The sequence below is a fragment of the Topomyia yanbarensis genome, chromosome 3 (genome assembly GCF_030247195.1).
Source record: "Topomyia yanbarensis strain Yona2022 chromosome 3, ASM3024719v1, whole genome shotgun sequence".
Classification (NCBI taxonomy): domain Eukaryota; kingdom Metazoa; phylum Arthropoda; class Insecta; order Diptera; family Culicidae; genus Topomyia; species Topomyia yanbarensis.
In genome coordinates this window covers 68,400,055-68,422,409 of record NC_080672.1, presented here as the reverse complement: position 1 = coordinate 68,422,409, position 22,355 = coordinate 68,400,055, and the positions used below count along the sequence as shown (strand labels likewise).

At 37.2% G+C, this 22,355-nt stretch overlaps 1 protein-coding gene across 2 annotated transcripts in view; it reads right to left on the bottom strand.

The window, feature by feature from the left end:
• LOC131691768 (serine/threonine-protein phosphatase rdgC) overlaps positions 1-18,595 on the bottom strand; it is a 217,539-nt gene extending 198,944 nt beyond the window's left edge. For both annotated transcript variants that reach the window (XM_058978400.1, XM_058978399.1), the window contains exon 1: positions 17,878-18,595. The gene's annotated coding sequence lies outside the window, so the exon portion shown is untranslated. The remainder of the gene's footprint in view (positions 1-17,877) is intronic.
• Positions 18,596-22,355: the final 3,760 nt, after the last annotated feature.

The window sequence follows — 22,355 nt, the reverse complement described above, 5'->3', positions numbered from 1 at the left end:
GCTAAGGTTTTTTTTTCTTTAAAATGAGGTATAAATTGTAATTTTATAGCATTTAATATATTTTTCTTCCATATTTTCCCATAGCACCAAGTTCAAAAATTTCAAGCAAAGTGGGCGGGTGTCTAGAATTGTTCAAATGATGTGAAATTTGGCATCTGAGCTTACTTTGACATTTGTCACAATATAAGAGGGGGGGGGGCTTTTGCGAATTAAAAAAAAATACAATGCCCTAATGAAAGTAGTCAGTTAAGACAATCGTGTCTTAAATGCAACGGTAGGGTGCATGTTTAGATGGTTGATCTACCTCTGATCTACCCTGATGGTAGCTCCTGAATGTTGAGATGGTTGATCTACCACGGTTCAAAACACAAAATTATTACTTTTATGAACGTTTAAGGCGCTCCGGGCATACTGGAAGGACGTAAAATATATTCAAAATTTAGTGAGACTTTCATTTTGGAAGCATTCGTCGATGCAGATGTCTGTGTATGATCCAGAATGCTGTAAAGGGCTAACTTATTTTGTAATATTCGTAGATTATTTGACAGGCATACTGATTTCGGCAGCATTTTACTCCATGGTAACCTAATTGGTTGAAATAGTCATGGTTATGTGCTTTTCAATTTGTGGGTAACTGGAAATCCAGACCCGGAAGTTTCCTAAGACGATTTCGCTAGATTTTCAGAGCATCAGTGCGATCAGTGCACTAGCGCGACTACCGGAAAGTTAAAGACATATCGATTTGCAACGATATTGAAGGTAGGCGGTGAGAAATCGTGTATTCGTACCCCGATTGTGTCATCGCCTATGTATACAGTCACATTCCTCCATATAAGTATCCTATACATAGCTGGAAAATGTCATGGTTATGACCAGTCATCTGGTGACTGGTTGCATGTTTGCTCGTGACATGTACAAGTTGCGGATTCTTGCGACATGTGACACAAGCGCGTGTACTATGACACTATACATTTTCCCCGTGACATGTCATAAAATTTGTACATGTTTCAAAACAAAACTGGTTTGTCAAGCGGCTGTACATTTACTGAACTGTGACATGTATGTTCGTTTGCGAACGGTCGCGACAATAGAAAAACAGGCTTGCTTGTTATATGACATGTCGACAAAAAACCGGTATTGAAAATGGGTAAAATATTGAATACCGTACTTAGGCGGATAATTGGAAATATAGAAAATGAGATAATTGTATTTCTTTCAACATTTCACAAATAAATATTGTTTGTTATTGCGGTTTAGAGGTGTTGAAAATCAATAGTTTTAGACATTTTAGACGCTCACTGAAGAGTAAATGCGTCAAAATCGAAATTTTTTCTACTTTTCACAGATAAATATTGTTTGTCATTGCGAGTTACGAGGTGTTGAAAATCAATAGTTTTAGGCATTTTAAATATTGGTGTGCGACGCGCCGCCGATTTCAGGCTGGGCACACCTCTAATTTTAAACGCATTTTTAAATTTCCATTTTGTCGAAATTACTTCCCATTGTGCATTTCAAATGTTCAAAGCTTTTGATTTTCAAGTCCAAATCTCTGTGTCTATCTGTTAAAAGTTGTGAGTTTAGCGATTTTGACGCATTTACTTCCCCATGTGCGTTTAAAATGTTCAAAACTAGTGATTTTCATATATTAGTACATAACTCGAAAAACAAAAAACAAATTATTAGCGAAAAATTGAAAAATTTTCCATTTACTTACTAATGTGTGTCTAAAAAGTCCAAAACTATCGTTTTTCAACTTCACGTAACTAGCAATAACAAATAAAAATTTTGTGTGAAAGTTGATTTTTTTCCATTTTGACGCATTTACTTCCCAGTGTGCGTTTAAAATGTCTAAAACTATTAATTTTCAACTCCTCGTAACTCGCAATAACAAACAATATTTATCTGTGAAAAGTTGAAAATTTTTCGATTTTGACGCATTTATTTCCCAGTGTGCGTTTAAAATGTATAAAACTATTGATTTTCAACTCCTTGTAACTCGCAATAACAAACAATATTTATCTTATGGATTTTTTTATGAACGTGTCCACTGGAAAACAGACAGAGAAAGAATGACCGGAACGTTGAGAATGAAGAAACGGTGAAAATTCACCTTTATTGGAAACACTGAGAAATATATGTCCTCAAGCAGGAATCGAACCTGCGATCTCCCTGTCTCTAGTTGGGTGCGTTAACCACTCCGCCATCGAGGAACTGAGATGATGCCATCACATGTTCCTAACAACTTTTGTGATCACCGCTGCAGCCTCCAATACCGCCTAATTGACCCATCGACCCCCAATGTCTCCTATAAGCAGATCGTCACCTCTCCCTCTCACCGATCGGGCCAAATCTCTTTCATTATCTATTTTTAGGTCCAGTGGACTGCGCTCTAGGCTTGAGATATTTATTATCACTGTTTGCCCCCATTTCCTAACTCAGTCGCCACCAGACAGTTGGCAGTGAAAGAGCTATGGATTCCTGCTTGAGGACATATCTTTTCTCAGTGTTTCCAATAAAGATGAATTTTTACCGTTTCTTCATTCTCACCGTTCCAGTCATTCTTTCTCTGTCTGTTTTCCAGTGGACACGTTCATAAAAAAATCCTTAAGAAAGGAAAAAAACAAAGACTCACGTCCAAACAAGGAATATATAATATTTATCTGTAAAAAAATTTCGATTTGGCGCATTTCCCAGTGTGCGTTTAAAATGTCTAAAACTATTGATTTTCTACTCCTCGTAACTCGCAACATTTATTATCAAAAAGTTGAAAAAAGTTCAAAATAATTTATATAGCGTCTACCATTCCGTTTATATGCCACTGCACGGTACTTAAACGATCAAGAATAAGATACAGGTCAAACTAGCAAACCATAACAAAATGTTCATCTTTGTACAGGTTCGTAAACTTTGTGACTGGTATCGCCTTACGTGCGACAGGTAAATTATCCTCATGACCAGTCTCAAGACCAATGACGCATTTAAATTCCATGACATGTCACGAGACCAACCATCGAGGCTTGGAAGCTAACATGTTTGAGACATGAGACATTTTCAGCAGAGCGTGAATGTGCGGGTGGCTTGACATGTCGCGAAAAATGTACACAGGTTCCAACTATGATCCTATATATTGCGTTTTCACATTCGACGAGGTGATACATATTGGTTATGCAACAAACCATTCTACTGTGGTAATGGTCTGGGAACATTATCAGTATGCTATGTCTGACATGATGAAATTGTAGGCTGTAAACATCTGCCCTCTTACGCTCAATTTGCTCTATTGATAATTTTTCCACCAACTTGCGAATGTTTAGGGGACGTTTCGAAAAGTCTGTCTCGACACAATGTATTTTTCGGGAAATATTCATTTTACGAAAATACAAACAAAAACAACCATTTTAATCAAAGATTTATTTCCATTTAGAAGAAAATTCAATTCAGATGAGAAGAGTTGATTTGGTTAAATCTAATTCAAACAATCTTATAATGGAAAAGAAGAGAAGACATGGACACCTGGTTGCACAAACGATTGGCATTCCCATCACAATGTTCATCCAAACGTGTGCATGCATGTTTGCGCTCCATTACCCTGGGCTTCGGAAATACTTTGAATTGGATTCTGAATTTTTGTAGTATATGCCTTGATAGTTTACCTATCAAATCAAGTACTAAATTCGTGATTTCTTTGACCTTGCGAAGTAGATCATTACCTCAAAATCTTTTATTTTAACAAAATAAAATCATCAAAATAAACGTTTGATACCCTCAATAAGGGTTCAAAATTTTAAGTTAGTAAATTTAAATATTTTTTGAGGCTGGTTTTAGTAAACCCCCTTTCATTATATAATAATTTAAGACGAATGAACACCAATATGTTATAAGATAATTTTCTGGAAAAGTTTATCTACAAAGCGATGTACGCTGCATCTTCCAGCATAATTGACGAATGAGGGGACGGATTTCTAAAAAAACTGTCGGCCTCTTCAAGACTACGTACACAAGTTTTCTAGTTTCAGCTGTCGAAAATCTGTAGATACAATATCTTTTTATTCCGCGAAAGCATTGGACAAGATGACCGTCAACATTGCTGTTATGAAACCGGAGCAACTTGGATCTCCTCCAGATGACAGCAATCTTACCTCGCCGAACGATCCGCTCTTGTTAAAATTGGCATCACGCGCTTAAGCGTATTTGAAACGCTAACCGATGCTTCTCAAGGAAGCCACCTGAGGCCAGTTGTTTTTCTCATATTTATCAACGACATTTACTTATGCATCAAATCTGGAAAACTATTCTACTCTGATTATCTGAAAATCTTTTTTCCATCCATTTAGTTATATTTTCAGGTAAAATTACGGACCCCCAAAAAGACACGGGCCCGGAGGTAGTTGCCTCTGCTGATGGGACCTGTGTATGGCACAATTATACGAAAATAATGCATTACTACACACTACTTTGCGGCTAATGACAAGTTCAATACAATAAGAATCAACGAATTTTAGAACTGTAACAAAACTAAACTGCTCTACCTGTTGGAAACTGTTCGGAATAATCTTTCCTGTGTTAATCCTTGCTCGTTTTAAATTTTAGAAAAAAAAAACTTTATGTAGTTGAGAAAAACCGATGAAATATTCTTTGGTAATTTATGATAAACGCTTAGTTTTTTTCAGTATATGACAACCGACGCGACGGCGTCGAATACAAAAAAAGAACATTACTTGTTTTTACACTAAAACATCAAATATTCTGCATAACTTGCTGGAAAAAATCTTCCCTGTGATATTCCTTTTCTCGTTTTGAAGCAATAAATCCCAAACACTCGACACCATGTTTTTAAAATATGCCAACCAGCCGTGACCTAGATGTAAACTTTTCAGTCCAAACGAACACTCCGCCCGCATATCCTATCCGTTACTATTTTTATGCAAAACAACCGACTGTCATGTAAATTGCACCATCATCAATATTAATTTATCGTGTCGCTCTTCCATCAAATACATATTGGATTTAGGTTGGGTTGAAATGAGGCCCCTGGTTTCCAACGACGAAGGGTCGGGACGGCGGTTGTTCGATTCCAGAAAAGGATTCTTACTCATCGCCGATATCGGAAAGGTGGCAGCATATGCCTGTAGGTAAAGTGGAATGATGTAATCCCGTCCCGTAAATCGGCTCAGTGAAGATTAAGGCCCTGCGTCACATCAGTTCTGCCTAACGGGCCTGCTCGGTAAACTTCAACAGCTAGCAAACCGAGCAGAGAGGCATTCTTTCAGCGAAAACTCAAATTTGTTTTATCCTCCAGTCAGGCATTGTAACGGCATTGGTGGTGGTGGTGGTGATGGCGGCGGCATCGTCCTTAAGCTTCCGATCCGAGATTATCCCGTAGTCAGTGATGTGAATCGAGAAGCGCCGAACGCGGTGAAGTAAAATAGGCAAATTGACTTATATTAATAAAAAGTGGAGGAATAAATTTACCGACGAGGATAGGTTGGAATATTTCAGGAGGCTGGCAAAATTGAGTTACTCTTAGAACGGGGATTTGTAGACTCTCTATTGACGTTCGTTGTCAAAGATGATGGGAAGAAAAGGAAGAAATGTGAGCTGAATCCTAAATCAGGGGTAAAATCAGAGTAATATAAAGAAACTCGATGGAAAGTTTTGCAATCCATGATTGTCAAATTATTCTTTTATTACGTTTATATATTCATAAGTGGGAGCATCAATAGCCAATAGTCACTCCAATGGTACGTTCCCCGAGTGTAGTTAGGAGTTTGTGCCTTGTTGTGTCTTCGCATCTGTAGGTAAGCTAGACTCATAATTTGTTAAAATCGTCTGCGAGAAAGCGTTGAGCTCTTTACAGCAAGGGGCTAAAAACTGTAGCATTTTTCAGTCGCTCAAACACAGATTCAACAATGTAAGGACAACCGAATACTCTAAATCGCAATAGTGATGCTTCTCGGCAGTTACATATCAGATGATGTAAGGTTCCGTAGTCAAATTCCCAAAGATCACATGAAAACGACTCAGCGCGCTGAATAGCAGCCACATGAGTGTGTGGCGGCCGGTTAAAGCCCTGATCAGCATACCACAGTATTGTGTCGAAAAGTGTAAGAGGGTTTTTAAAAATCGCTGGACACGGTTTTACAAAAAGAACTGTTGTTCGACGAGACATCAAGATTATCGAAAAATATATTTGATTATCTGATAGGGAAGGTTCAGTTTCATTTGAAACTTGCCAATTTCCCAGCTCATGCGAAACTCTTTCATAGCAAAAGTGTTATGTCTAACACCTCCTCTCTCCCAGACCTCGCAAAAGCTGATCGGTTTCCTACATTAAGAATATGGAGATTTGCACTACTTATGTACTCCATCAGTTCAGAGCCTCTCAAATTGATATCTGAGCTGCGGAAGCCCAGTTGTGCTACAATGATACAACACTTTGGAAATCATTAGAAGGTGATGTCTCTTTATGCGACAGATATGCCGAACAGTATGTATATACTTTTTGTCTATGTTACCAACAGTCAGAGTATTTTTGACAGCACACATATCACGAGTTGAGAGCTCCGAAAAAAGACATGCGTCAATAGCCTTATTTGCAGAAATGCATGCACGAGACATATCACGTGGATCAGACTGGCCCATCAATATGGGTCATTCCACGCGAAGTGATCAAAAAAAGATGCAAACTTGAAATCGACCTTCACGGATTTCAACCAAATTTGGAGGAATTGTTCATCTAGGGTCAATATATAAAAACCCAAATTTTTGTGTCAATTGAACCACTCCTCGAGTCATGGGAGCACCCCCCGTTTTGGCAAATTGCCAAAACCCTTGATTTTCTTTTGATCATATCTCCGGTTCTATTTACTCTAGAATCAAACCGCAAGTTGGCTTTTGAAGAAAATTGTTCAAGGAGTCAGAAAAAAATCATTTTTGCCGTTAATTTTTCCCTCAATACATATATTTTAATTTTGAAAATTCTAATGCCATCGCGTTCCTCACATTTTTTTACATAAAAAAACACTTATCATCTCAATATAATATGACCGCATCCTGAGATATACCGTTTTGAAGGGAAAAACTCCCATTTTCTCATATAAAAATCCATTTTTATTGGCCAAAATTGAGAAAATCTTCAAATGGTCATAAAAATTGACCCTGATCTGCTAGAAGCAAACCAAAAACGCAGTTTTTCATCATTTCTTGTCTACTTCACGAAAAATTATGTTTGAACTCAGAATACTCAAATTGGTTTTTTAGTGTTGTACGCTTGCTATTTTATATGGGAAGTTGTGGTTTTTTGTCTTCAAAACGGTGTATCTCAGGATTCGTTCAAATTATATTGAGATTATAAGTGTTTTTTATCTAAAAATGTCTGAGGAACACGATGGCATTAGAATTTTCAAAATTAAAATATATGTATTGAGAGAAAAATAACCTTTTAATATTTAACTGAAAAAATCGCATAGTTGGCAGCACTGCCGCCAAAAATTAATATTTTTTCTAGATTCCTTGAACAATTTTCTTCAAAAGCCATCTTGCGGTTTGAATCTAGAGTAAATAGAACCGGAGATATGATCAAAAGAAAATCAAGGGTTTTGGCAATTTGCCAAAACGGGGGGTGCTCCCATGACCCGAGGGGCGGTTCAATTGTCACAAAAAATTGGGTTTTTGTATATTCACCTCAGATGAACAATTACTCCAAATTTGGTTGAAATCCGTGAAGGTCGATTACACGTGCCTTGATCACTTCGCATGGAATGACCCATATAGAAGTTTCCTTCAGGAAAGTACGGTTCTTGAAACAACGATATGGAAACTTTACCTTTCTGTATAAGTCGAGATAAATTAATAGTTGCTGTACGTTTATGGTGGAGATTAATGTGTGCTATTCTAACTATTGTTTATGAAGACACCAAGCGAGTTGGGATATCTGCCCATATCAGGTTGAAATGGCAAACGATCACGGTATTCCGGATAAGCTAACACGTCAGTCAAAGCGACGATGGATCGCGTGATGTGCGTTGTTCGAGTATCAGAGACACTCTCGAGTCCTTTTGAATCTCGAAGACGGTTACGGTAAGGTGACATTTCATGAAAAAGTGCATGGAACAAAAATGATTCCACGAATAATTTTCCAAATTTAGTAAAATAGTTTGCATGGAAATTTGATTACCATGCTGAATGAAATTGAAAATGATTAGGGATATCTTCAAAATATTACAAGCACGCAAAATATATCATATTTATGAAATCAATTAGTTTTCGATTCCATGAATAATATTTAATGATTTTGTGAACTATTTGACGGACACGAATGGTAAGTTAACGAATATTGGATCGTGAATAAAATAATAGGAGACATGAATTAGTTCATGAGGATTGAATGGATTCATGAATAAATTCCAAGTTTCGTGAATTAGTTCACGAGAAAATATCCGGAATGTTTGAATTTTGTGAACTAGTGTTACTAAATCTATGAATAACAGCATGAGTCAACTTTTGGTTTTAAAAATAATATTCATGAAGTTGTGAACTAATTCACGTACAGAAAATCTACTTGCTAATGAAATGACCGAAACAGTGATTGAAGTTCACAAAACAGAACCAAATCTTTCCATTAATAAAACTATGCTATGCGGGCGTTATTGAAGGGAAATCGAACATAATTTTAAAACACATGATTTTTGTTCGTGGTCCTTTTTTCGTAACGCAAAAATGTGATTGTTCCAGAATTCATTGCACTTTATTCACGATTTTGTGAATATTTTTCTTCAAGTAAGTGTTGAACCCATAATGCTCCGTGCGCGACTGACATGTTTTAGTAATCAAGGCTTAGGGTGTTTCTTAGAAAAACGGTTTTTTTTTCATGTAACTATTGCAGTATTAATTTACAACTAAGGTAGTCTTCACACATCTTTAAGATCGTTTTAGGGCGAATAATTTGTTTCATAGCACCACATATTCAACTATTATCGCTAAAATGTTATGAGCACGTTTTCCTCGAAAATGAGGTTCTTTGGCATACCAATATCGCTCACTATGACAAACAGAAAGATAATTCTTTTTCAACTACATATAAGATCATGATTCGAGGTATAATTGAGCAAAAAATGGCTAAGACGATAATTTTTTAAATTTCACAAAATTGATTTCAAAAAATCAATTTTTAATATTATAAGTAGGTACCTGTATCTTTTGAATAGAAGAAGCTAAAGTTTTGATGTGTTAGAAGAAAATGTTCGTTTTCAAAAATTATGAAAAACATCTAAATATGTTAGAAAAAAAATGGAAACTGGAAAAGTTATATTAAAAGTTTAGATTTCATTAATTAACCCTTGGTTATATGTTGAAATAACTTTCACGGTAGACAATATGAAAGATTTCGTTTTAATGATAAAATTTGCATTTTGAAGACTTTTCTATTATTTTATATAGGGAGCAGGGATGTTCTAAATTTATTAAAATCAAAAAATTTACTTTTTAATGGGTCGGAGTCTTCCAGGGAATTAATGAAAATCAGATTTTGAAAAACTTTATCGAAGAAACTGAAACTTTTACCAGAGATTTACCAAAAAAATGTTCCTTCATAAGAAATGGTTTTATTTCTATAATTTTTGCAGTTTTGATATTACATTGAGATAATTTTGGAATTTTTTTCAGATATTGTGAAGGAGAACAGTTTGCCTTAATATACTGAACCTCTTCTACCTTCTTTCGGTCGAAAGTTGTATATACTTTTTATACAAATAAAACTATTTTTGAATAAATATTGTAAGATAGAAGAAAAAATCGTATTTCCCATTTTTTGGTGATCTACACAACAAAGCATGAAGTTTCATTTAGCCACGGTATTTGATGTTACGTGCACTAATCGAAGATAATGCTCTTTGAAAAAAATATTTTGCTTGGCAAACTTTTCATAACTTTTTAATGAAACACGTTTAGTAATTGGTGTATAAAAAACTGTGCTCCCTAAAGCAATATTAAAGTTGTCCAAAGCATACTTTAGTAGAAAATAAAAATTATGAAAGTTACAGAAATAAAACCGTTTTTAAAGAAACAAAAAAGGGTGTCGGTCTTACCCGCAGCGCTTTAAAAATATCATGTTTCTCTATTTCATGGCAATCAAAAATTTTTAATGAATCCAATTTTTGAAAGCACTGAAAAATTTTATATCTCATAAAGAACCATCTAAACAAGGATTATTTACATAATTTACAATTGTAGGAGTTTTGTGGAATTTTAGAAAAATGATTGCGCTTAAGAGATCGGACATGCTCCCGGCTCTCCTACCAGCTTCTGAACCTGCATGTTTATTTGGATCCGAATAAGCAATTGGGTTGGCTCTCGATTAAAAGGTAAAATTATTATAGCACAATAAATTCCCAAAGCTACGTGATAGTGTAGCTTTTTAATTAGGATGAGTTTTAATTTATAATTTTAATTCAAAATACTGGTTAGTAAGTCACATAGTTGCCTAATGCTAACAACGCAAACAACTTTTTCATATAATTCCAATTACACTAAATAGTAAATAGAAAATTTCGATGATTTCACAAAAAGGTCACAAAGATACAGAAAACATTGTGAGTAAACGAAAAATAACAAGCATGTTTTCAATAACTCGTAAACAATCGTTTGACGCAACCCCTGGGCAAGCGAAGAATACATTTTCGAAACGTAGGAGAAAAGGTAAAAATCTGCCCACAATATTTTACAGACTGTATGCCGAATAAGCTTACACATATAATGGAAACACAGAAAGGTTTATTGTAATTTTATTTAGTACCTTCTTCAGATACTGGTAAGCCAGGCATCAGGAATCAGAAAATATTTTATTCACTTTTAACATTTGATTCATTTTATTCTATCCATTTTAGACAATTTCTTTGTTTTAATTTATTTAGTTAATTTTATTCACTATTGTCTTTTTACTCATATCATTTATTTTTGGTTTATTTTTTTTAATTTGTTCTATTTATGACATTCATTTTATCAGTTTTAATCATGTTTTTCAGTTTTTTTCATTTTAGTAATTTTTTTCTTTCCATAATTTCGTTCCATTTGTATACAATATTGATTTTTTCAATTTCAATAATTTAATCTATTTTATTCATTTATGTTTTTAAGGGGATCCTCTTATACAATTGTGGAAAAAAATTAAAGGGTTGTGTACAATACACGACCACGATGACATTAAAAATGCGACCATTTTTGTGAGCCAGCCATATTATTCGTGGAAAACAAATCGGCAACTTCAGTTGCCAAAGAAACGATCGAAGCATTTTTCCGTCAATGTCACTTTTCTGATTCAAATTTTTGTAGGTATTTTCTTGCTTCCATCCAATTGGTCAGTTTATTTGTTTTATCGCACATTTTTCGGATATTATTATAGAAGATAACTAACCCGATAAGAGGGAAGTTATTTGCCAAATCACGAAATGGAAATTTCATTTGTAATTCTTCTGAGAACGATTTTGTGGTCCTAATAAGGACCGTTTGTTGTTAATATTATTTCACCTTTTCCTTGCCAACAACAATGCGACTTTTGTACACGTCTAGTGATGGAGGCAATTTTGAGAGCGCCTTTGTTTGTTGCTGCTAACGGAGAGCGTTCCTTCCAGGAACTAACGAAGCGGGTCGCCGGCGGTAAACGAAGTGATTTCAACGATGATCAAATGCAAACTGAAAACATTTTCCCTCAGACAATTCGTTTTACGTATCTCAGATGTGGTTCATCGCCAAAAAGGCGGTACTAACGAGTAAACCACCAATCAAAGCACGGCTAATTAATGCTTTTACAAAATTGTTTCTATCAAAATTTACGGTAATCACATCCTCTACGGAATCTCCTACACAATTGTTATGATTATTTCCCAAATCACGCAAGAATCTGTTTGTTCCGTACAGTACAGCGGCAATTATTGGCCGTTTGTTTGTGGGAATCGTTAGGTACGTACGTCCGTACACTACTCGTCGACCATCAAGTATCGAATGATAAGGCAAAAATGAAATTCAGCACATATATTTATAACTTTTGTTTGATTGACCTCTTAAATGCTCTGTATTGATGGCTCTGCTCGGAATAGCCGCCTCGTGTATGCATATTTTCCCTTTTTTCGTGAAATTTTTCAATTCTAATTCAACCGATTTTCAACAGAATACTTATATAGTACATCAATCTAATTGGCAATTATATTCAAGTCAGGTGTTTCTGAAACGATTGGTGTATAAATGATTGAAATCCGTCAACTAATTGCGAAGTTATAACCGTACAAACCTTACATAGTTTCGTTACATAGGAGATTTTCAAAATTTAGAATAACACCCAGCCCCAGATAGTGGAGTAAGACATTTTTAATGTCAAAAGAAACTAATGTTTAATAATTTTTTTGAAGAAGTAAAATGACTTTCACATGTGCGCTATTCTGCAAAATGTTTATTAATGTTTCATCCATAAAATAAAAAGTTTCGAGTGTAAGGTACCAAAAATGGCGTTCGAAATGGCGGCTTTCACGGAACAAGATTTTTCGAATCTTCTCGGTTCTGTCCTTCATTCTCGTTTTTGATCTATTTAACCAATCAACTTTCGGTTTTGCCCGCCTAAAAGAAGACAACATTCTCGGGCGCTGTAACCTACAAAATCGAAATATTGTGATCATTAACGATTTTTACAGCCGGCCAAAGTGGAAAAATCATACAAAAAAAAACGGTTCTTTATTTTCAAGTGGCCGCCATTTTGTTTCTATATCGAATTTTTTCATGTTTTTTTAGGTTGAGGCGCCTCTACTGAATGTAATCTTTAAGACCGTTCTGGTTTGCTGCTTGTAGACGGCGAATTGTGACCTGTATCGTACCCGCAGACGAGGTCGGTTTTCAAAACACCTTTAGCTGGAGCCGCCATTTTGGACGCAATTTTTGACGCTTTACTCTCGAAATTTTTTATTGTATAGATTAAGTCCTAATAAACATTTTGCAGAATAGCGCAAATGTCTAAGTCATTTTACTTCTTCGAAAAAAATTATCAAACATTTGGTACTTTTTGTACAATTATATAAGAGGACCCCCTTAAGATCTGTTCAGCTATTGTTGAGGTAATTACATGACATTAGTGTGCATACATACAGATGTCATGCTGCATCTACCTTCATTGCACAAACATGTTATGGGGAAAGCGAGACTTGGCTCTCTGATAGTGCTAAAGGGTAAACCACTATTTGATGGGGATTTAAATGGTCACCTGAGTATAATAAAGGAACTGAAACTAAGCCCTGTTTTGACTACAGTTCAAGATCAAATGGAGGCTAAACCGAACTTCGATATCTTATTTAAGGTCCACATCGTCAGATATGGGATGTAGGGGGTCCCATACTACCGCAAGGTGCAATATCATTCTATACGAATTGTTCTAAAATGGGTGAGCTGACTGGCTCAGGAGTCTACAGACCAAGAATTAAAGAAACGATATCAATGGGAAAGTGGCCTACAATTTTCTAGGAAGTGGTATATGCAATATACACCAGGTCTGCAGGAAACGAAACTACAGACCTAGGATAGGATCCGCCAGCTCTGTCTTCTGTTTTTGAACCAATTCTGAACCAGCTCGTGATTGGACGAAAGTGACATAGGCAAACCTTCGGCTTGGAAACTAAAAGTACCAAAGGGCTGCTTGGAAGTGTTGTCATATTGTGATATCAAACATAAAACGACGATTGTTAACCGTGTTGATTTTTTTGTTTTCTCGAGATACCGCTTTCTTTCTATAACATCCGTCTGTAATTATGAAGTGCAGGCATTATTTGGCAGACGAAATCAAACATATTATCCAGAACTGAAATTCCCGAGAGATCCGGTAGCGCGGTTATCGTGGATTCTGTTCTGTGTGCGGAGTAATGCGGAAATGCCTCTTTTCGAAATCAACAGGCTGTGTAGCGTAAGTATGAAAATATTTTGAACATCATGTAAAAATTGTCTTTGTTCCAGTACCGAGTAAATTGGAAGTACTGAGCAAACAGGGAGAAAGTTATCCCGGAAGTCGCTTCTTGTTCTTCCTTTGGTATTATCGATACAGTTGAATTGTACAGTTTTCAACTGAATCGATCATCGGTGTAAATAGGAGAGTGTATTTTCTACTGCTGTTTTCTCCGAAACAATCACATGTAAAAACCTATACATTCCTCCAAAACAAAAATTAAACCTTGCAGAAAAGTAGTTTTAGAATATTTAAAATAAATCCGAACAGAGAAAATTATTCTTGTGACAGAGGTTGCTTGACTCAGAAAGCAACTTACAAAAATGAAGAGGCGTGAAGATATTTTTCGTAATGTCCAACAACGAATATATATTATTTTGTTTTGCTGTATTCCGATGGAAAAAACGTTATAATCGTTTAAATGCGGATATAAAGACTAAATCTTTGATTTTTCCATGAAATTGGTACATAATATAGAATATTTTAATCAGAACAAATATACGACCGAAACAAAACAAATATTTTGGCAACATTGGTCGAGTGGGGGTATGTCGTTTTCAACAGGGATTAGTAAAATATAAGAAGAAGCCAGCTGGCGGATCCTATCCTAGCTACAGACATGTAAAAATCGCAATCTTCTCGGACAGCCAAGCAGCACTGTTGGCATTAAGGTCGCCGAAATGTGAGTCCAAACTGGTTTGGGAGTGCATCACATCTTTACAATAACTGGCAACTCAGAATAAAGTAATGATATTCTGGGTACCTGGCCACCAAGGAATCGATGGTGACGAAGTGGCCGACGAATTAGCCAGGCGTGGTTCATCAAACATGTTCGGTGGATCAGATTTACGTATAATCACAGGTTTATTTGCGGGACATCGTAACATGTAGAGCAAACAGGGGCAGCCACAAAAGATAACCTGAATAGTGGTCGCAGTGGCAAAGTTTGCCCTAGCAAAAAAAATACATGCACATACATTGTCCGAATTTACTGTATCGATTTTGTTGGCTATTTTCGACAAATTTAAGACTAAGAGAAACGAAAGTAAATGAAATTGAAAGACGGATAGGTATTCTACGTATTGTCCGAATTTGTCGAGCTGATTCGATTGGCATATGATACTAGTCCCTGCGGGCCTCGGATTTTTTTTCGAAGTTTGAGCAAATCCAGTGCATTCATTTGGAAAAAAAAATGTAGAAAGAAGCTGACAAAACGAATTTAAAATATTAACAATATGAGTCCAAATTATCTAGTTTGCTGTGGCGTGGCAATCGTGTACGCCGACGCAAGCCGCTGAACGGTGGTTGATGGAATTGGCGGTACAAATAGCCCCATACGCTCATTTCACACAAAAATGGTAAGCGTCTTTAAAATATTTGTTTTCACCCAAAGAACATCATTCCATAGAATAGGAGCCTCAATCTTTTTAAAATTTTGACATAGGATTACGTCTTTGTTTTCGATAGTGGGTGCACGTTGCAAATTCTACAAAACTGCTATGTAACGAAAAGTGGTCCAATTTTATAGGCATATAATTCAGCCATCTCACGATAAATTTTTAAACTTTTTGCACATATCGCCTCGAAATACTTCTAAGAATAGATTCCAATAGATAAACCCAAAGATTTTTGATATCATGGTATTGAAAATTTAATTAATGTACCTAGCGCGCTACGCTTCTATGAATGACGTCATCATCGACTATTTAAAGAACGGATTTGGCCGGACAAGCTCAGTTGCCCGTTGAACGGCAGGCGGAGCAGATCACTGCGCTGTGTGTTAGAAGCCCTTTACACTGGCTGTGGAGGTACGCTACCCAGTGCCTTCCAACAAGCGACTGAGTTTGTCCATTCAAACACTACGCTTTCTTTTGTGTTGTGCTCGTTTCAAAACACTTTTATGTACAATCTCGAACACAATTATTCGTACACAAAATCGCTTGTACATTCGAGCTCCATTTGCAAACACGGTTAACATAGTGTCGTGGTACTAGTTGTCTATTTCACTCTACCCATCATCATCAGCGTTGGCTCATTTTGCTTTGTGCGCTTGGGTTCAATGTTTGAGGCGAATGTGCAGGTAGATATATCTAATTTGTTACAGGGTTGCCATATTCACAGTTTGTCACAGATTTTTTTTCACAATTTTTGATCCAAATGGCAGAATTTTGGCATTTTGATGAAAATTTCAAAGATTTTTTGAAATATTGTGATTTTTCACAAATTTTTCGGAAATTTATCACAGACTTTCACAGATTTTTTTTCCTGTTTCAGTTAGCACAGATGGTAAAAAGATATTTTTGACCGAAACACAGATTTCAACGTGGCATCCTTGTTTGTTAGCGATTGCATGCATAAACTGCACGATAGCAATCTGTGATTTCGTTGCGCAAAGCCGAAAACTTTCTTAGCAACAAATTTACGCGGATCGATGTAAAGCCCAACGAAAGTTTATTATTTACTTTCGATCAATTCATTTCCACTTCAAGTGATTCATTTCCACTCAGCCTATCCTATTCTGATTCTGCTAATAGGTACATACTACAAATCCTATTTATGAACACTGCCACTCGAAAAACCGTTGCAAAAACGCATCTAAGTCCATTTATAAAATTGTTTTCGATTCTTGTATATTTATAGTTTCGATATATGATTAAGACCATTGCATTCGCTACATTTGTATGCGTACTTTAGGAAAGTTACAATAATGGCAAAATATAACTAGAAAGCTTGGTCTATACATGAAATGTGATTGTCTAAAATTTGATTTTTCTTCACCGGTCCGGGTGCTTTACCATACACAATCGAAAAGTTTTTACAATTTTTAGAAGCTGATCTTGTGGTATAACGATTTAGTTCCAGATATTAGTTCGGTCACAGTTTTCTGCCTTCTTCCTTCAGATCTTCTCAAATAAGTTTAATCGGATTCGATCACCTACTACAAATGAAATTACCTAATAACCAAGAAGGTTTGGTTCAATATGTAACATTCGATGTTGTTTGGTTGTACTCAAACTATACGTAAGAAATATATTTGATTTATTATTACTCTAAATGTACTAAGAAATTAAATATTTTGTATTAAGCAATATAGTCCTACGTCTACAGTTCGTGCAATGGTTGGGGCTGTCCCTTGTAGTTTTTATTTGTTACTTTAATCACGGGTTTGCCGTTATAATGATTTTGCTTTGAGAATGGAAAAATAAGTTGTATCTCCTTTCTAAAAAAACTGCACAATGAGACTCATCTGTCAAAATTTATATTTCAGAATGACGCCTCCACGAATATGTACGATAGTCAGAAAGTCTTACGATTGTCTGAGAAATCGAGGGGTTCTGAATTACCCCCACAGTATTAGCTTCGGTTTCCCCTACTAAAGAAATACAACGCAAAAAAAATCGCTATCATGCGATACATTACTTTACTTCCCACACCAAGTGATGCCACTACAAAATGTATACCATTATGTGCTTGAACGGTACACCCAAATCGTTGTAATGCTAATAATTCATCAGAAATTCTTCTCCATCCCCTCAATTTTGCAAAGTTTGCAATTTCCGCCATCAATACCTTTCCGTCGGTTTCGGTCGATTCTGGCTACCTTTGTTGCTCTGTTTTTCAGCCATTGCCAATTCCCGCAGTTGGTGGGAAAGCCATAAAAATAAGGCTTACCATCATCACCGTCGGAACCACCAGACCGGCCGGATGCTGGGTAGGTCGGAAATAACAACCAGCCTTTAATAGTGCAATAACTTCTCAAATGGATGGAGCCGCACGGTGGTTCGTTCAAGCGGACTAACTCAATCAGTCGCTCGTTTCCCCCTCTTTTTTTTGTTTCGGAAGGGACTGTTGTGCAGTGCTAATAAAAGGCAAACATTCAATTGTTAATTTAATCTACTAACCGAATTAGCCTCAATTAAGCGATTTTACTGTCCAACCATGGATGTAACTGCTGAATTGCCTTTTAACTCTACTTGAAGACTGTGGTGCGCCAACAAGCCAATCCAGTGTGAAAGGTTTGAATATTTTTTTCTTTGATATTTTTGGCACAATTGATCGTCGGGTTTGCACAACTAAAACTCACTGTTGAAGTTATTTTTTTCACCACACTGCATATCTAATATTCTATCTGAACTCTTCAGGGAGCACTTTCGTTATCGGTATGCAACGCACTTCTTTGTTTCTAACCACTACCTTCGGGCTTTGTTTCTCACATAGACTCACATCCACGGTATCGAAACTTTTCACATAAATTACACGGCCAAATACACATCCTCGGTGTCACAACGGAAGGAGCCAACTTCCTCCCGGGTTAAATAATTCAAAACTTTTCCATCCAACGCCAGTCCATCCAGAAAGCGAGCTATCCACTTACTACCAAGGATCAGTAGTAACATCCTACTGAGATCACCCGAAACACTACACTTCCGCCCGTTCGATTCCACTGTTCACGAGCAACTGACTGACTGACTGACGCCTGACGGAACGATACGCGCAAACCGGAAAGAAAACTCACTGCGTTCCCGTCGGTGGGGGTGGTGGAGGAAAGCGTTTTCCACATCACGCGCCAACCGATCAGAGACGACGACAGCAAAAGCACGTCATACTAGCAGCGAGTGAATCGACCGACTGCTGGATGTGGCGAAAATCACACAAAAGAACCGGACCGGCCAGGCAGGACCAACAATAGCCAGCTGATGTGAGCAACGGCAGCTGGGGATAGGACGAGTTCGAGCCGGGAGCGAAACCCCATTGCGAGGAAAACATTTCGGGACACATTAGGCGAGCAGTCAAAACATTCCCACGGCGGGCGGTTGGTATGTTTTCTCTCTGCTTTTCATGCCGATCGGCTGCATGCATGACGGCTACCGACGACGGCGTTCTCTGTTCGGATTTCTGAAAGCGAACGATTGGGGAGAGAAAGAGCGAGTATAAAACTTACTCAGCACGCAGCCAGAGAATCGAACGGGCGAAATTTATCTCGGAAAGAATTGAGGAACTCATCCAGTTCAATGCAGTTTAGTGGATGATTGAGCAATTATTCATATGTTTTACTGCGCGAGAAAAAATAATGTCCAAACATTCTACAGATAAGATGCTTCTCGGTTAATAAGTGGTTTGACGAATAACTACATGCTGTCTGAATGAGGATTAACAAGTTTTATGCTTCAATCTATTTTAATTATATTTTGAAGTAGAATACTTCTAACGTTTCAATATGGGGTCCCGTTTCAAAAATTTCAGTTGAGAAATTTTCCCAGGTTTGAAATGCGAGTATCTTCCGTTCTACTGGACGAAATTGCAATATTTTTGCACTATCTGATCGGAAATTTGTGCACGTATATCGTATTAAATTTCGGAATTACTGCGACTACTATAAATAAACCAAAACAAGGATTTTCAGAAAATCCTTCGGAAACAGCGAGGAAAATGCGCAATTTGTCAGCATATCCCACGCAGAGCCGTCAAAAAGGAGCATGTAAGCGTTTCATTACATACGGGAATGTTATATATACAGGTCACGCGAGCTTGTTTTGTATCAGTGGGTGCTCGCTTACCACACGAGCAACATGCTCGTCCGGACGGTACAATGAGCGGTATCATGTTTGCGTTCCCGTACCAAGCGTCATCGCCAGGTTCTTCGTGATAAAATCTAGGGAATCACCAAATCTGCCAGTCGGCGTCTGGCTCGTCGTGGTGATGTAAAATGCATCTCCAATTTAATCTACGAATGCTGATGGTGTGCAGAAAAATGTCATCCGAGATGCCGTGACCTACACTGAACACGCCAAGCGCAAAACCGCAATGAATGTCGTCTATACTCTGAAGCGGCAGGGACGCACTTTGTATGGATTTGGAAGTTGAAAAGGTAGAACTCACTTGTATCATTATAAAAAAGGCCCTTTTCAGAGCCACCAAAATCATTTCAAAGAATGAGTTTGCATTTTCTGTTTCATGGACTGTTTCTCCCTGGAGAGCTATTTGGGTTAAACCCTAAATTATGATTTATTTCAGTACGCAAATTGCAAATATGGTCAGAAACAAACTGGAGTGAAGTGAATTTTTACTAGGCGCATTCAAAAAAGGTTTCAATTCTCAAACATTTTACAAAGGTGCCGTATTACATTACTCTCTTTACCCTTAGTGTTCGATAATCTCCGTAGTGGAAACACAATTTCAATTTTGTTCTTTATCAAAAATATGTGGTCGACCAACCAAGGGGTGGAGCTACGACGAACACATTGAGGACAACACAAAAAAGGACGAGCTTACGTTGTGCTGTAGTCAGGTATAAAAACTCAGCATGCTGTTGCTTACGCTCAGTTCGTTTCCAGCATCAGCATGCAGCGGTTCGTTTGCAGCATGTTCCGCGAAATTCAAACCGCCGTCCATTTGCTGCTGTCACAGAAGAGTTGGCCAAGCACGCCGTCTTCGATGGCACCAAAACTGTTACCATATACACCAGCACCAAGTAAATTTCGAAAACTGCCCAAAGAAAAGGCCCTTTTCAGGGCCATCAATTTATCGACAAAGAATGAAATTGAAGTTTTGTTATTACAAGCATCAGCTTGTCAAGAGCGTTGGACGGTAAGTGAGCCACTTGTGAACAATATCGTCGCTTTCACTAGAATGGCACAAAATGAAGTTATTTGTGATTTATAGACAGTTTAGTGTAATGATTCAATTTACAAAAATCGAACGTTTCGATATAGGGGCTCCGTTTCAAAATTTTCGGCCAGAATGCTGCCTGTTTTTTCAAACGTGAAAATCTGCTGTTGTATTGAATGAAAACCTTCGATTTTTGCGCTGATTGGAAATAGTTGTGACTAATTCTGTAGAATGTACAATTACTGAAAATAACGGATTTTGTGAAAGCAGTGGTTGGTCCATACAATTCGATTCCAAGCCAGACTAGTTTTCGTTGGAAGGTCCACCTCTGACAATAGAAGTAAACTATTTTACTATGAATTCAACTACAACTTCCTTGAAAACAGCACAGCTAAAAAACTTTTGGGAAAAACGCGCAAACCTAAATTTTTCACTATAATGGAAACTGCCTGTGCCCAGCCGCACAGCATCATCAAGATTGATAGTAATTCAAGCCGGGAGGAAAGAGGTTGTAAGGCAATGGAAAACGAAAATTTCATTTATATCTTACTGGAATATAATTGGCTGGTCCTGAAAACAACTTGTTGGTTTGTGGTTTATTTTGGGTCACAATTTAGGCCTGCTCGATTGCTGATAGCTGTGAATTTCTCGCAGGGCGACAGTTTCTGTTCAGTAGTGATGAGGCTTCCTAACGCCAACCGTGACTGGGGCACTTTTACACGGCCTTCGTTGCTTACTGCTTGCGGGGAGGCTTTCCTCCGGTGAACTTACGAGCGGTATGTTTGGTACGGGCCATTTATCAACAAAGAATCGAATTGAAATTTTGTTATTACAAGCATCCGAAAGTAGCTTGCCAAGAGCGTTCGATGGCAAGTGAGCTACTTGTGAACAATATCGTAGATTTCACGTAGAATGACATAAAATAAAAAGTTATCATTTGTGTGTTTGTTTACAGTTTCGTGTTTACTAGGCGCATTCAAAAAAGGTTTCAATTCTCAAACATTTTACCAAGGTGCCATATTACATTACTCTTTTTACCCTGAGTGTTCGATAACCTCCGTATTGGAAACACAATTTCAATTTTGTTCTTTATCAAAAATATGTGGTCGACCAACCAAGGGGTGGAGCTACGACGAACACATATTGAGGACAACACAAAAAAGGACGAGCTTACATTGTGCTGTAGTCAGGTATAAAAACTCAGCATGCTGTTGTTCACGATCAGTTCGCTTGCAGCATCAGCATGCAGCAGTTCGTTTGCAGCGTCTCCCGCAAAATTCAAACCACCGTCCATTTGCTGCTGTCAGAAGAGTTGGCCAAGCACGCCGTCTTCGATGGCACCAAAACTGTTACCATATACACCAGCACCAAGTAAATTTCGAAAACTGCCCAAAGAAAAGGCCCTTTTCAGGGCCATCAATTTATCGACAAAGAATCGAATTGAAATTTTATTACAAGCATCAGAAAGTGGCTTGCCAAGAGCGTTGGATGGTAAGTGAGCCACTTGTGAACAATATCGTCGCTTTCAAGTAGAATGGCACAAAATAAAAAAGTTATTTGTGTGATTTGTAGACAGGTTAGTGTAATGATTCAATTTACAAAAATCGAACGTTTTCTAACATTTCGATATAGGTGCTCCGTTTCAAAATTTTGCCTTTTTTCGAAATTTTTCAAAAATTTCGCCAGAATGTTGCCTGTTTTTCTAAAAGTGAAAATCTGCTATTGTACTGAATGAAAATCTTCGATTTTTGCGCTGATTGGAAATAGTTGT